This window comes from Mustela erminea, chromosome 15, assembly GCF_009829155.1.
Source record: "Mustela erminea isolate mMusErm1 chromosome 15, mMusErm1.Pri, whole genome shotgun sequence".
Taxonomy (NCBI): Eukaryota; Metazoa; Chordata; class Mammalia; order Carnivora; family Mustelidae; genus Mustela; species Mustela erminea.
This window is the reverse complement of record NC_045628.1, coordinates 34693773-34706133: the sequence shown is the minus strand read 5'-3', so window position 1 is coordinate 34706133 and position 12361 is coordinate 34693773. Positions and strand designations below refer to the sequence as shown.

The following is a 12361-nucleotide window of genomic DNA, read 5'->3' as shown; positions in this document are numbered from 1 at the left end:
AGAGCAGGAAGTGGATAGACACACTGAGAGAAATGGGAAGAGGAGCTGGTTTGGAGAGGAGGTGACAGCACTCCATTTTGATATGTTGGATTTCAAGATATGGAATAATAACCGGAATGACTGAGATAATAACAGGAAGTATCAGTAATCTGAAGTATGAGAGAAATTCTAGAAACTAAGCTACATTAGGTTGTTTTCTACATAGAGAGAATCATTGAAATAAATATGGTCTTGATGGAGTAGGACTAAACAGAGAAGAAAATCAAATATGTGAGCATTTTGAAGACTACCTGTAGCCAGTGGAGAGAAAGATGAAAGGAAACTGATGGAAGATGGTGGGGGGGAGGAAGGGGGATGGGACAGACCATCAAAAGGCATTGTCCTAGAAGCCATTGAAGGACTGGGTTCAAAGGCTGGAGGTCAGTACTCAACTGCTAAAGAGAGTTGCCCTTCATGATTCCCACATGCAACCCTGTTAAACAAAAAAACAGTACCAAAATTGACTGCAAAGTCTAACTTAAAGCCACCATTAAGTTATGGCCCTGAGAGAAAAAAGTAAGAATACATTATTTGTTGGGATGTTAAAAGAAAAGAGAAAGAGCTACACCATAGCTACAAATTATAGAGTGGATGCTTCACAACACTATGTCAATGAAAATAGTTCATCAAGAAAGGTTATATATAATTCTGGTTCAATGTACACTAATTTATTTTTCATTCCATTTTTAATGAATTCACATTAGAGATGTTCTTTTGAAGTCATAATGTGTTATTTTTAATAATTTATTTCTGAACTTTAAAAATTAATAATATTTGCACAGGGCCATTTTATAATCACAGTATGGTACTTCAAGGTGTGAATTATGATATAATAACTCATAACTTGTGCATTTAAACAAGCACTCATCCTATGGCCTCATTCTTAGCAAAGCAAAAGGTATGAATTATTATGCACTAACTCATGCTTTGTCACATATTATTACTTAATTATGGAGGAAGAGGAGAATTTCAACTAATTTCAGTCTTGAAAAATCTAACATTTTATCCCTAAAAGAAAAAAATCTCAGATGCTTATTTGACACAATTAAATCCCTTTAAGTCGTTTTCCATTCAGACCACTCTAGATTAACTTTTTATAGCACCCTTGTCCTACGTCTTGCAAATCTCAGGAAATCTCCCAATAGAGAAATTAAAAATCCCAACATAGTGCTTTAGCCTATATTTTATGGAATCATTCATTTAGATCCAAAAAGAAGCTACATTACGTCATTAATTTTTCAATGTATTGCAAAGAAAAAGAGCAAGAAATAAGAGAGGGAGGGGGGACGGAAAAAAGGGAAGAAGAAGGGTAGGTCAGATTAAAATATGAGTTTCTACGATGATGACTTTCTGATAGAATTTTAAAACAATAGAAAAATACGTTAAAGATAGTACAAAATATAATTGTCTATAATCATTAGAAAAGAGTATCTGTGTTTTCCAGAAAAGGATATAAATATTCTTCCATGGTTATAGCTCAAATAGTCATCATTAAATGTTGGTGAGAGTTTGCCTTGAAATCCAAAGCAATGAAAATGTTTATTCAATGTTTTCTCTTGTTAGAAGGCTTTTTTTTCCCCCTGCCCTTAAGAAACTTACAGTATAGAAAGGAGAAATGAAAAGAGAAGAGTAGGAAATGGGAGGGGGAGACAAACCATGAGAGACTGTGGACTCTGAGAAACAAACTGAAGGTTTTGGAGGGGAGGGGGGTAGGGTTGGGAGGGGCTGGTGGTGGCAGGTATTGCATGGAGCACCGGGTGTGGTGCATGAACAATGCTGGAACACTGAAAAGAAATAAAATTAAATAAAATGAAAAAAAAAAAACAAAAGAAATCTAGAAGTGTACATCCATGGGCAATTCTTTCCTCTTATATAGAATAGAGAGAAAAAAAAAAACAAAAAACAAAACAAAAACCCAGAAGAGTAGGTATACTACAAGAGACCAAAAGCGGTTAGTAAAGCAGCCTACATATCAAACAAATACTGTAAAGCAGAAGGGCTCTAATCACCAGATACATCATTAAAGAATGATGTATTAAAAATGTGTGCAGTTTGTGTATTAGAAAAATGAGTAAGAACTCAGAGGGAAAAGGATAGTGTACCTGTGGAGGAAACCACATGCTACCGACCTGCTAATGCTGACTGATTGATTGATCTAGCTCTACTACTACTAATCAAATCAGACAATGAATTAATGTTTAAACTTTGTTACATAGACTTTTGCAAAAGTTATTCTGTTCTCCTACTATATCTGCGATCTCCCCCTAATTTGCTGTTTTTATGGTATTTTTGTAACTTAAAGTTAGGAGTGTGAATATCAGTGACCTAAGGCTGGAAATCTCATACATTCAAACTTTATGGAACCTTCTCAATCAATATAAAGAATTTTGGTGACACCACTAAGAAAACAGCAGGATAACACAGGGAGCAAAGCCATGCTTCAGAGCCACTGACTTGCTTGACTTACCTTGAGGTTTTATGCTAAACCATTAACACCTTCTAACAAATCTTTCTCTCCTAAGGGATACATTGGCCTCTCATACTTCAGTTTAATGTTCCAGTGATGGCTATATAATCTGCCAGGATACCTCCAAAGTAGCAAAACAAGGTGAGTGTTTTCAATTACTTTTTAAGATCTCTGATGATAAAGCAGCTCGGTCTTCTATCAGCCCTTGGTCTTTTTCAAGCTGGTTTAAACTTAGTTCATCCTGTTGTCCTGATTTTGTATGTATATAAGGGCATGTCCATATGGTCGTGAATTACCAGGACACAGTAAGAACCAAGATACATGTTTTTATATCATTTGTTACATAGCCAGTGATAATATCAATTGACTCAGAAGGGTTAATTTATAATGTAATTCTTATTAAAAGAGGACTTTGATATTAACTACTCAGTAAATGCTTTATGTAGGTTTTGTTTCAGTTAGGTTATGTGACACAAAATAAATTCTGTATTTTTTGGTAACTCATGTATATCTAAGATGGAGCCGTATATGCCTCAGTCACAGATCTCTTCCTTACATGATCCCATTATTTTCTCTAGAATATTCATAAATCAAGTTTGAATTTTCATTTAGACAGAAATTTGAGAAACTAAAGATTATCAAGGTGACTGTAACTTTGCTTAAAGTCCCACTCTTTCTGTGTTTCTGAATGCCTTAAAATAAAAGGTTTTTTAAAGAATAAATTATTCATTTAATGAGAACAATAAAAATAAGATGTTTCTTTTCATAAAATGAGATAAATTCCTAATTAGTTTTCTGATGTGCTGAGGTCTGGATCTCATTTAATATTTCCTGGTTCTGAATGCAATATAGTTTTATATACTCTAGTTAAAGAGCTATGACAAGGGGCTAAATACCACAGCAATAAGCAATTAAGAAAATTAATCTTTTTAAAGGAAAATACGGGCAGAGCAGTGAGAGTTCACCTCAGAATGGCAAATATTGGATAAGGAAAGCAGAATACTAAAATTACATTAAAGTATGCTCATACAGTGTATAACAATATTTATTATTACCATATGTTTCTACCCTGTTCATTTAGCGAGATACATCACAGATGTCCCTGTTAAATCCTCTTCAACCCACATACAAGATGGAACTCACGGCTGGACCCACACTCCCTGTGAGAACTTTCCCTCTCACATACGTTGGAGAAAAGAACTTTTTTTCAAGGCACAACAAAATTACTTCTGCAGGCCTGGGGCAGACCAGTGGCATAGAGCCCACCCAAAGTTGCTTCATCCCAATGTCTCCAGTACCCAGCTGAGACAAATCCTTGTCTTCAAACTCCTTGAAGCTGAACTGGGTGAACGCTCTGAGTGGTCCGGTTTCTCTGAGGAACGGGTTAGCCAGCTGACCCGCAATGTGGAAAGTAAGCTGGAAAAGTGCGAAGTGTTCGGTGACTCTCCAGATATTTCTTGAACATGTAGAGAACAACCAAAATAAACAAAAATATAGCTCGTATTGGGCGCCTGGGTGGCTCAGTGGGTTAAGCCGCTGCCTTCGGCTCAGGTCATGATCTCGGGGTCCTGGGATCAAGTCCCGCATCGGGCTCTCTGCTCAGCAGGGAGCCTGCTTCCCTCTCTCACTCTCTGCCTGCCTCTCTGCCTACTTGTAACCTCTGTCAAATAAATAAATAAAATCTTTAAAAAAAAAAAAAATATAGCTCGTATTCATTTCTCTAAGTTTGTCCAGTTCTTCTTTTTTGTATTAATTAAGGCTTTGTGGTTATTTTCCTGCCTTTTGTTTATCACCTAACAGTTGTACCCCAGTATTTAATGCCCCTCTGAGAAGGAAAAAAAAAAAAAAAAAAAAAAAAGATTCTTGCCAGGAGTCTATCTTCTGTGTCTCAAAAAATAAAACTTGTTAAAAAGTAAAATCCTAAATATGACTTAATTGTAATCACCAATACTTTTTGAAAATTTCTTCGTAAAATGGGTTACTTCATAAGTGAACATGCCCTATATTTTTTGAAAAGAGCTATGAAGTCCATTATTTTATAGTATAGTAGCCTATATTCCTATAATCTAGCTAAAACGTAGCAAGGTGGTTTGTTACATCCTTATAAATGTCTGCCCTTTTAACATGCTGTAAATGCATTCTAAAATTTGTGCTAGGTTCTGGTTGTTATGAGGAAGAATTAATGCATTCTATTAAATTTAACTTTGGCTGAAACACTCTTACATCAGCTAAAGCTTAGAGCTGTAACTGGAGACTAGCTTCCACAGCAATTAAGGAATAAAATACCTGGCTTTTATAATCCATCTTTTATTCTGGGAAATGCCTATACTTAAATCAGTATGGCGTTAGACAAGGACTTGTGACCATTGAATATTTAATTTCATCAAAATCCATCCTTATTCAAGGCTTTGACAAGCCTGTTACTAGGTAGGTATTATTTAAACAAGCTACACTTTCAATTAAGTGTGTACTTCAGTCGGTGAAGTGGTTATGCCATATCCCCCGCTCAGAAAACTACTCCCCTCTTCACAAAAACACACATTCTTCAGCCTAACATCCTGGTCCGGTTCACCATCCCTTAAACCGGTACCCTGTATTTAGCCACCGTCGTCCCTTTTTGGAAGCAACTGTCTCTTCCTACAATCCCCTTTTCTCCTTATTTATTTAAATCCTACCAGTTCTACAAAGTCTATTTTATTTTATTTACTTATTTTTAAAGATTTTATTTATTTATTTGACAGAGAGAGATGACAAGCAGGCAGAGAGGCAGGCAGAGAGAGAGAGACAGGGAAGCAGGCTCCCCGCTGAGCAGAGAGCCCGATGCAGGGCTCGATGCCAGGACCCTGGGACCATGACCTGAGCCGAAGGCAGTGGCTTAACCCACTGAGCCACCCAGGCGCCCTACAAAGTCTATCTTAAATGAACTTTAATCCAGACTATCCCCAACGAGAGTTAACCTTTGGATCTTCCATGTAGCTCCTTTTCCAGTCCGGCTGTTTCCGGTGTGGTTTACACGAGTGCTTATTTCTCCACTCGCACCACATCTAAGATAGTAAACATCTATTCAATAGGATCAAAATCTGAAATATATTCTCAGGTTTGGAATATAGCAGGTGCTTGATATATATTTACAGATTTGAGATGGACAATAGACTGTACCTCCACTAGACCCAGGGAAGAGGGACTGTTCCCCTGGGTAGATCTCGTGTTTTAGGGATCCCTGTAGATCACACACATGCAAAATTAAATGTATTTTTAAAAAACACGCAGGTACATTTGTCATTAGAATCCATCCCTTAGGGTTGGCACAGCACAACTTCTAGTGTTGAACATCTGCTCTGTATCTAATACAGCTCAGGCCCCACAGAAATGCTTGTCTGTGTCTCTCTTCCCAGTGTCCTTAAAACAAGACAACTGTGTTACAATAGCCTAAGCTTCGTAGGTTATGCCATAACATGTAGCAGAAGCATTAACGCTTACAGAAAAGACATATTAATTAAATTAAATTCTTCCTCTCAAAGAACATGAATATAATAGATGCCTGCATGGGAAGTTTTGTTTCCTAGTACTGCCCATTAGCCTTTTTCCCTGTTTTCTTTTGCACTAATGTTAATGACTTTCATGAATTAGCACAGTGTTTGTAAGATTTGGCCCTTGAAAAATATTTTGCCATATTAAGAAACTCGTATTACACTTATTATCCTAGAGCACACGATGAACATAATACTAATTATTTACATTGGCCATAAAATGGTCAGTGAACACTAGAATTAGAAATCGTTTTATATTTGAACAAAAATAGTAACATTTAAACATTGTAAAATATTAAATTGAAATTTTCAGCTTTGGTTAAAATACTTTTATGGATATTCGTGAATAATCTGTAGTCTTAGTTTCAATTTAATATTTATTTATTTATTTTAGAGAGAGAGCAAGTGAGGGAGCAGGGAGAGAGGCAAAGGGAGAGGGAAAGAGAGGATCCTAACACAGGGCTTGATCCCAGGACCCTGAGATCATGACCTAAGCCAAAATCAACAGTCAGAAGCTTAACTGGCTTGCCACCCAGGTGCCCCTTTCAACTTTAATCAATAATTTTAAATTGCTAGAAGAAAGTGTTTGTAAATAAATACTTTTAATTTTTTTTTATTTTTGACTTCTTTGTAAGTGTATTTTATGAAAATCAAAACAAAATAAAAAATTCAAATTTTGTACTATTTAGTAGTAATTACAGTAGCAAAATTCAGAAGGGTTTTTGGTACTAATTTTTTCACTTTTTAATTTTTATAATAAAATACACATTTAAACATAAAATATATAATATTCATTATAAAACATTTGAAAACATTCAAATAGTCATCACTTGAAAACATGTATAAAAAATACACATGTATAGAAATTACCCAAAACTTAATCACTTACCTTATTTAAAATTTAAATGAAAACTGGCCAGTGTCTACTATTAGGATTTTGGTGCATAGCCCTCTAATCTTTCTAATTTGTTTTCCTGAACTTATATAGGCATTTAGTCATACCAGCACATATATATTTTGAACAAAAAATTGACTTTTGAAATATGCTGAGTATTTTTTGAAATATGCACTCATCTGCCAACACGATACCTCCCAATTTCCAAAAGCAAAACTTAAAGGGAGATTATGCAAAGTAAAAAAAAGAGCTTTTTCTAATTGTTCTAATCTTCTGCAACATCAGAACATAGTCCTTTAATGCTAAATTCATTGGGTTTCTTTTCTCGTCATCTGAAATTTACCATTGATTGGTTTTCTCTCTGGAACTGAACTCCACTACTGATACACTTCCATGCTAGCACCTGTCCCAGATGACTCACCTGGATTTTTTGGAAAGCAACTGACATATAGAGATCAACCTCCATTTTTGGAGCACCATAAATAGAAACCCTAGAATCATCTAGGGAATAAAAAAATCAACTCCCCAGTGGCCACTGGGAATGCCATATAAAGCCAGTGACTCCCATAAGACAATCAATCAATCAGTGGACTTTTAAAAGAGAAATAGAAGAATGAAATCTCAGTTTTGAATGAAAAGAAATGGTCATTTCCTAGTCTAAAACCCCAGCTTAAGTCCAGACAATGGTGAGACATGGCCGCAAAGCAGAGGGAAAACGCGAGAAGCAGCAAATGACTAAGGTTCTCCGGAAGCCACGTCTTCCTCGCACCCTACAAGAGAGAATGGGCAGGATCTGAGGGCCGCTCCTTCCAAAGGGAGCCTTTCGCCGCGAACTCCCTCCCGCCTTTAATCAACTGCATGTGTTGCTCCCTGCTCCAGCGCCGTGAACATTATCGCTTAATTAAATTGTTTCACTCTTTGACTATCATAAATGCCACTTCTCTTGAAAGCCATGTTTTACTTAAAGTTTGTTTTATCATCCGCAAAAAGGATTATTAAATTGAATGGGTGACTATTTCAGCTCAAGTTAAAATCAATAATATTTAGCTGGGCCTTAGGTGCTAAATTCTGAAACTCTGTGTTTTTCACTTCGCGGCAGCCCGGTATCTAAACATCACTGACGGGTCTCTCTCCGGCGTTCCTCTGTGATTTATGGCTGTTCTAGTAGGTGGGACGAAGCTTCAAGGCCTCTTGCAGTGTTTAAGTTTCTAATAATCAGAGGAGTTTTCCTTTCCTACTCTTTTTGAACGGAGACTGCCATTCTCAATTTCAGAAACTCATAAAAAAAATAGATTTTTAAGCTCAGAGTGTAATCTGTTTTCTGAGATAGTTAATATCTGACTTTTAGGGGGAAAATGGACTTCTAGAAAATATGCCCTCACATTTCATAATTAACTGAGGTCCTTGAATAAAGATTCCCAGCTCTTCCCTATGTCTTCATTATTCCAAGATAATCTGATGAGAGATGAAGTCTTCGAATGCTTTTAAGTGGTTTCAAACATTAAAATTTTTCCAGCAGCAAACTTCTCATTCATGAAATGATAACTCACTCTTGAAAGAATGGTGTTTCTATTTTCCTATTTAATTTACATAATGAAAATAGTTATAAATAACATTATCAGAGTACTTAATATCAAAGCCTAAATGATTATTAATTGCTTAAGCACAGAGAAAGTTTGTCATTCACTCACTATAAAAATTTTTTTTCATTATGGTGGGCATGTTGGAAACTAATTAAATAGGCAAAATTTTACCAAAAGACATTGCCCTAAAGGAGATCTATATTTTTAAAGAAAATAAATTTGAAATCTGAATTACTGCTAACTTAACAACAACAACAACAAAACATCACTTGGTGACTAATTTTAATTATTAAGGCACATTTTGCCAGAAACCTTCTTTAGGAAGTAAGGCACAAAAATTCAGTTTTCATAGCTGTATGTTACAATGTCAGGATCCCTCTTTGTTGTCTAATATCAATATTTCTCAATTAAAAAATAATTGCTGTTTAATTATATTAGGATTTATTTACTGAAAACACTGTTAAGAATGAAATCTGAAAAATCCTTACAGTGATTCCTCTTTAATGCTTTACATTTTGAAGTCAACTCTGTCCATTCAATTCAATGTGAAAAGAAGTAAAAACACTACAAACGGTAATACTCTAATATTGAGAAAAATTAGACCTTGAAGTGTGGGTTTTAAAGCGATACTTTAAACCTATTTTGAAATTTTAAAAGTTAGAAAACAAAGCATTTATTTTTAATGACTCTGTAAGTCATGTAATGATTTTGTATGCTTTGAATCTTTTATTCTTTTAACCAAGCAACTTAACATCCAAAAGAATAACTTACCTAATTATTTTCATTTATCTAAATGCTCCTTGACTGTGCGAGCTATGTAGGAAATTCCTAAAAATAATTCAAGCAGATATTCCAAGTTGCCATAAAATTAAAGTCTCGTATGAAAAATTGGGGAAGGTGTATTGAGAATTTGTCCTCCCCGCAATACACTTATGAAAAGATACATACCGAGTTCCCAAAATATTGAGCTCAATGCTCAAACAATTGACTACAGCATTTTAATTGTCATTAGCAAGGATTTGCATCTAAAAAAAATCAGAAACACTTTAAGATTATTGACTTATACCAAGGGACGTTCAAAAATCTCCCTTCCCTTTATTCTCAAACTTCTATTTGTAGGGAAAGGAAATAACCTTTACTGTATAGTAGGTATAAAAGGAACCAGATGATTCATCTCTGTGAATCTGCTTGTTGAATTTGATGGATCATTCTTAAAAGCGACGTTGCTAATCTTCAGGTTTTCTTTTTTAGGTTATTCACAGATCAGTAGGTTTTCCAGCTAATACAGGTCTGATGCTCTTCTGTCTTCACACATGGTATTCATCATATCTTGACAAGAAAAGACCTTCAGTCTACAAATAACCTTCACTGAAGTAAGACATGTAAGTGGGTTTCTTTATGAAAGATAGATTTTATGGCTGAATAAAAAACAACTGTAGTTAAAAAGTGTCATTGCATGGCCTTATTTGAAAATTTTTCCTTCAAGGAACTTTAATGTTCGTTATGAAAACTACTAATAGACAACCCCCCCCAAAAAGAAAGAAAGAAAGAAAGTATTAAATTACTTTATCATTAACCGCAAACGCAACAGGAAGGGTTGATCAGCTCTGTATTTTATCATTCTGAAGCGTTCAGCCTTTAAAATATTTAAGCATCCACATTAGTTCTTGTCAAACTAGCACAAAGCAGTGCATAATATGACCCACATGTAAGAGCAGAACAAGATAAGAGGTTACAGTCAGGGTGAAATTTCCACAATGGGATCGCCCTGTACTATAGATCATAGTTTGGCTTCCTGTTTCCAGACAATTACTAAATGAGGTTGAATGTTTTCTTTATGTTTTCACTTGGTCATGCTAAGGGGGAGAATCCAGTTTAGTTGATATTGAACTACCAGAGATGAAACAATAAATTTGAGGCATCCTACACACCTTGTATTATTTCATATGGCCAATTAGAAAAACAGAGTTGATAAAATTTCATGGTATTGGAGAGCGTGGCAATCTGGGTTCTCATGGTATAAATGACAGCTTTAAAGAAAGTATTAAGAACTATTAAGCTGAGCAAGGACCAAAATGATTTCTCACTGAAATTAAAGTGTCTGAAGAACCACTTTGCATAGATCCTACTGTGCACCAATTGAAGGAATAGCTAAGAGACAATTTCTTTAAATTCTGTTATTTGCCTCCATATTAACAAAACCCAATATAAAACAAAATAGATCCAGGCGCCTGGGTGGCTCAGTGAGTTAAGCCGCTGCCTTCGGCTCGGGTCATGATCACAGGGTCCTGGGATCGAGCCCCGCATCGGGCCCTCTGCTCAGCAGGGAGCCTGCTTCCTTCTCTCTCTCTCTCTGCCTGCCTCTCTGCCTGCTTGTGATCTCTCTCTGTCAAATAAATAAATAAAATCTTTAAAAACAAACAAACAAACAAAATAGATCAAAATATGATTATCTGTGAAATTAGTATAGGACGTTTAAAAGCACAAAATTTTGACCTTACTATATGGGATGAGGGATAGTCAAGGAGGAAGGTGGTTGCTAGGAAGGCTTTAGACAGTACCAAAAAAACCAAAACAAACAAACAAACAAACAAACAAAAACCCCTACCAAATCTTAAACCTCTCTCTTCCACAGACATTTATTGCCCAGATATCCTGTCCTTGTCTAGCCTGTAATACAAACAATGGTCCTGGGGGGTGAGGTGGGAAAGTACTGTTAATGATATATAAGGAGATTTTGCAGCAATAGTTGTATATTTAGCAAACCTACCCCAAATTTTAATCTGGCATTCATTCATTCATTCATTCATCCATTCATTCACCAGACACTGAACTCTTGATATCTATGAGTTGTTGAAGAAACACTGGTCAACAAGACAACCAAGACCCTATCTTCAAGAAGTTTATATTATGATGGGAGAGAAAAATAATGAAGAAAAATTAAGTGTGCAACAATAACAGGCCATAATATGCAATACATAAAATAAACCAGATGTCGTAATGAAACAAACTAGTTAGGACAGGTTTCTCTGAGGAGATGGTATTTGAGTTAATACCTAGAAGGAGAAGGGATGGGCCAATAATCTGAAAACAAGGAGAAAGGTGTTTCTTGCTGAGGAAGCACCAAGTACTTGGAGAATTCTAGAAACTTGGAAATTTATAAAGCCAGTGCAACTGAGCACTTAGTGACAAAGACAGGGTTTGCAAAATGAAATGGAAGAATCAACCCAAATGTGTAGGACTTATAGGCCTGAGGAGAGCCTGGATTTTATTCTAAAGTCATTAAGAATTGTAAGCAGTCTTTGATGGCACATGATGAGAGTAAGTCCAATTGCAAAACACTAAAACTAGGAAGTGACTAAGAGGAAAAATAATTAAAGGTAAAAAAAAAAAAAAAAGGTTTTTAAAAACTGTAATACATTGTGTGTTCTTTAAAAAAAAAAAAAAGTGAAAACCAGGGGCACCTGGGTGGTTCAGGCTGTTGGGCATCTGCCTTCAGCTCAGGTCATGATCCCAGGGTCCTGGGATAGAGCCCCATGTTGGGATCCCTGCTTGGCGGGGAACCTGCTTCTCCCTCCCCCTTTGTCCCCTGCTTGTGCCCTCTTGCCTGCTCTCTATCTCAAATAAATGAAAATTTTAAAAATTAAAAAAAAATTTTTTTTTTTAACCTGGACCAATATCTTGGAAACTTTGCAAATTATTCCTGTGACAAGTATTACTAACTTGGGTGCCTGGGTGGCTCAGTGGGTTAATCCTCTGCCTTTGGCTCAGGTCATGATCTCAGGGACCTGGGATCGAGTCCCACATCAGGCTCTCTGCTCAGCGGGGAGCCTGCTTCCTCCTCTCT

The 12361-nt window shown here is 36.0% G+C and overlaps 1 long non-coding RNA gene across 1 annotated transcript in view; it reads left to right on the top strand.

Moving 5' to 3' along the window:
- Positions 1-4002, top strand: part of LOC116574428 — a 39957-nt gene extending 35955 nt beyond the window's left edge. Inside the window, exons 5-6 of the long non-coding RNA XR_004279291.1 lie at positions 2562-2647; positions 3588-4002. This is a non-coding gene — a long non-coding RNA (uncharacterized LOC116574428). The remainder of the gene's footprint in view (positions 1-2561; positions 2648-3587) is intronic.
- The last annotated feature ends 8359 nt before the right edge of the window (positions 4003-12361 follow it).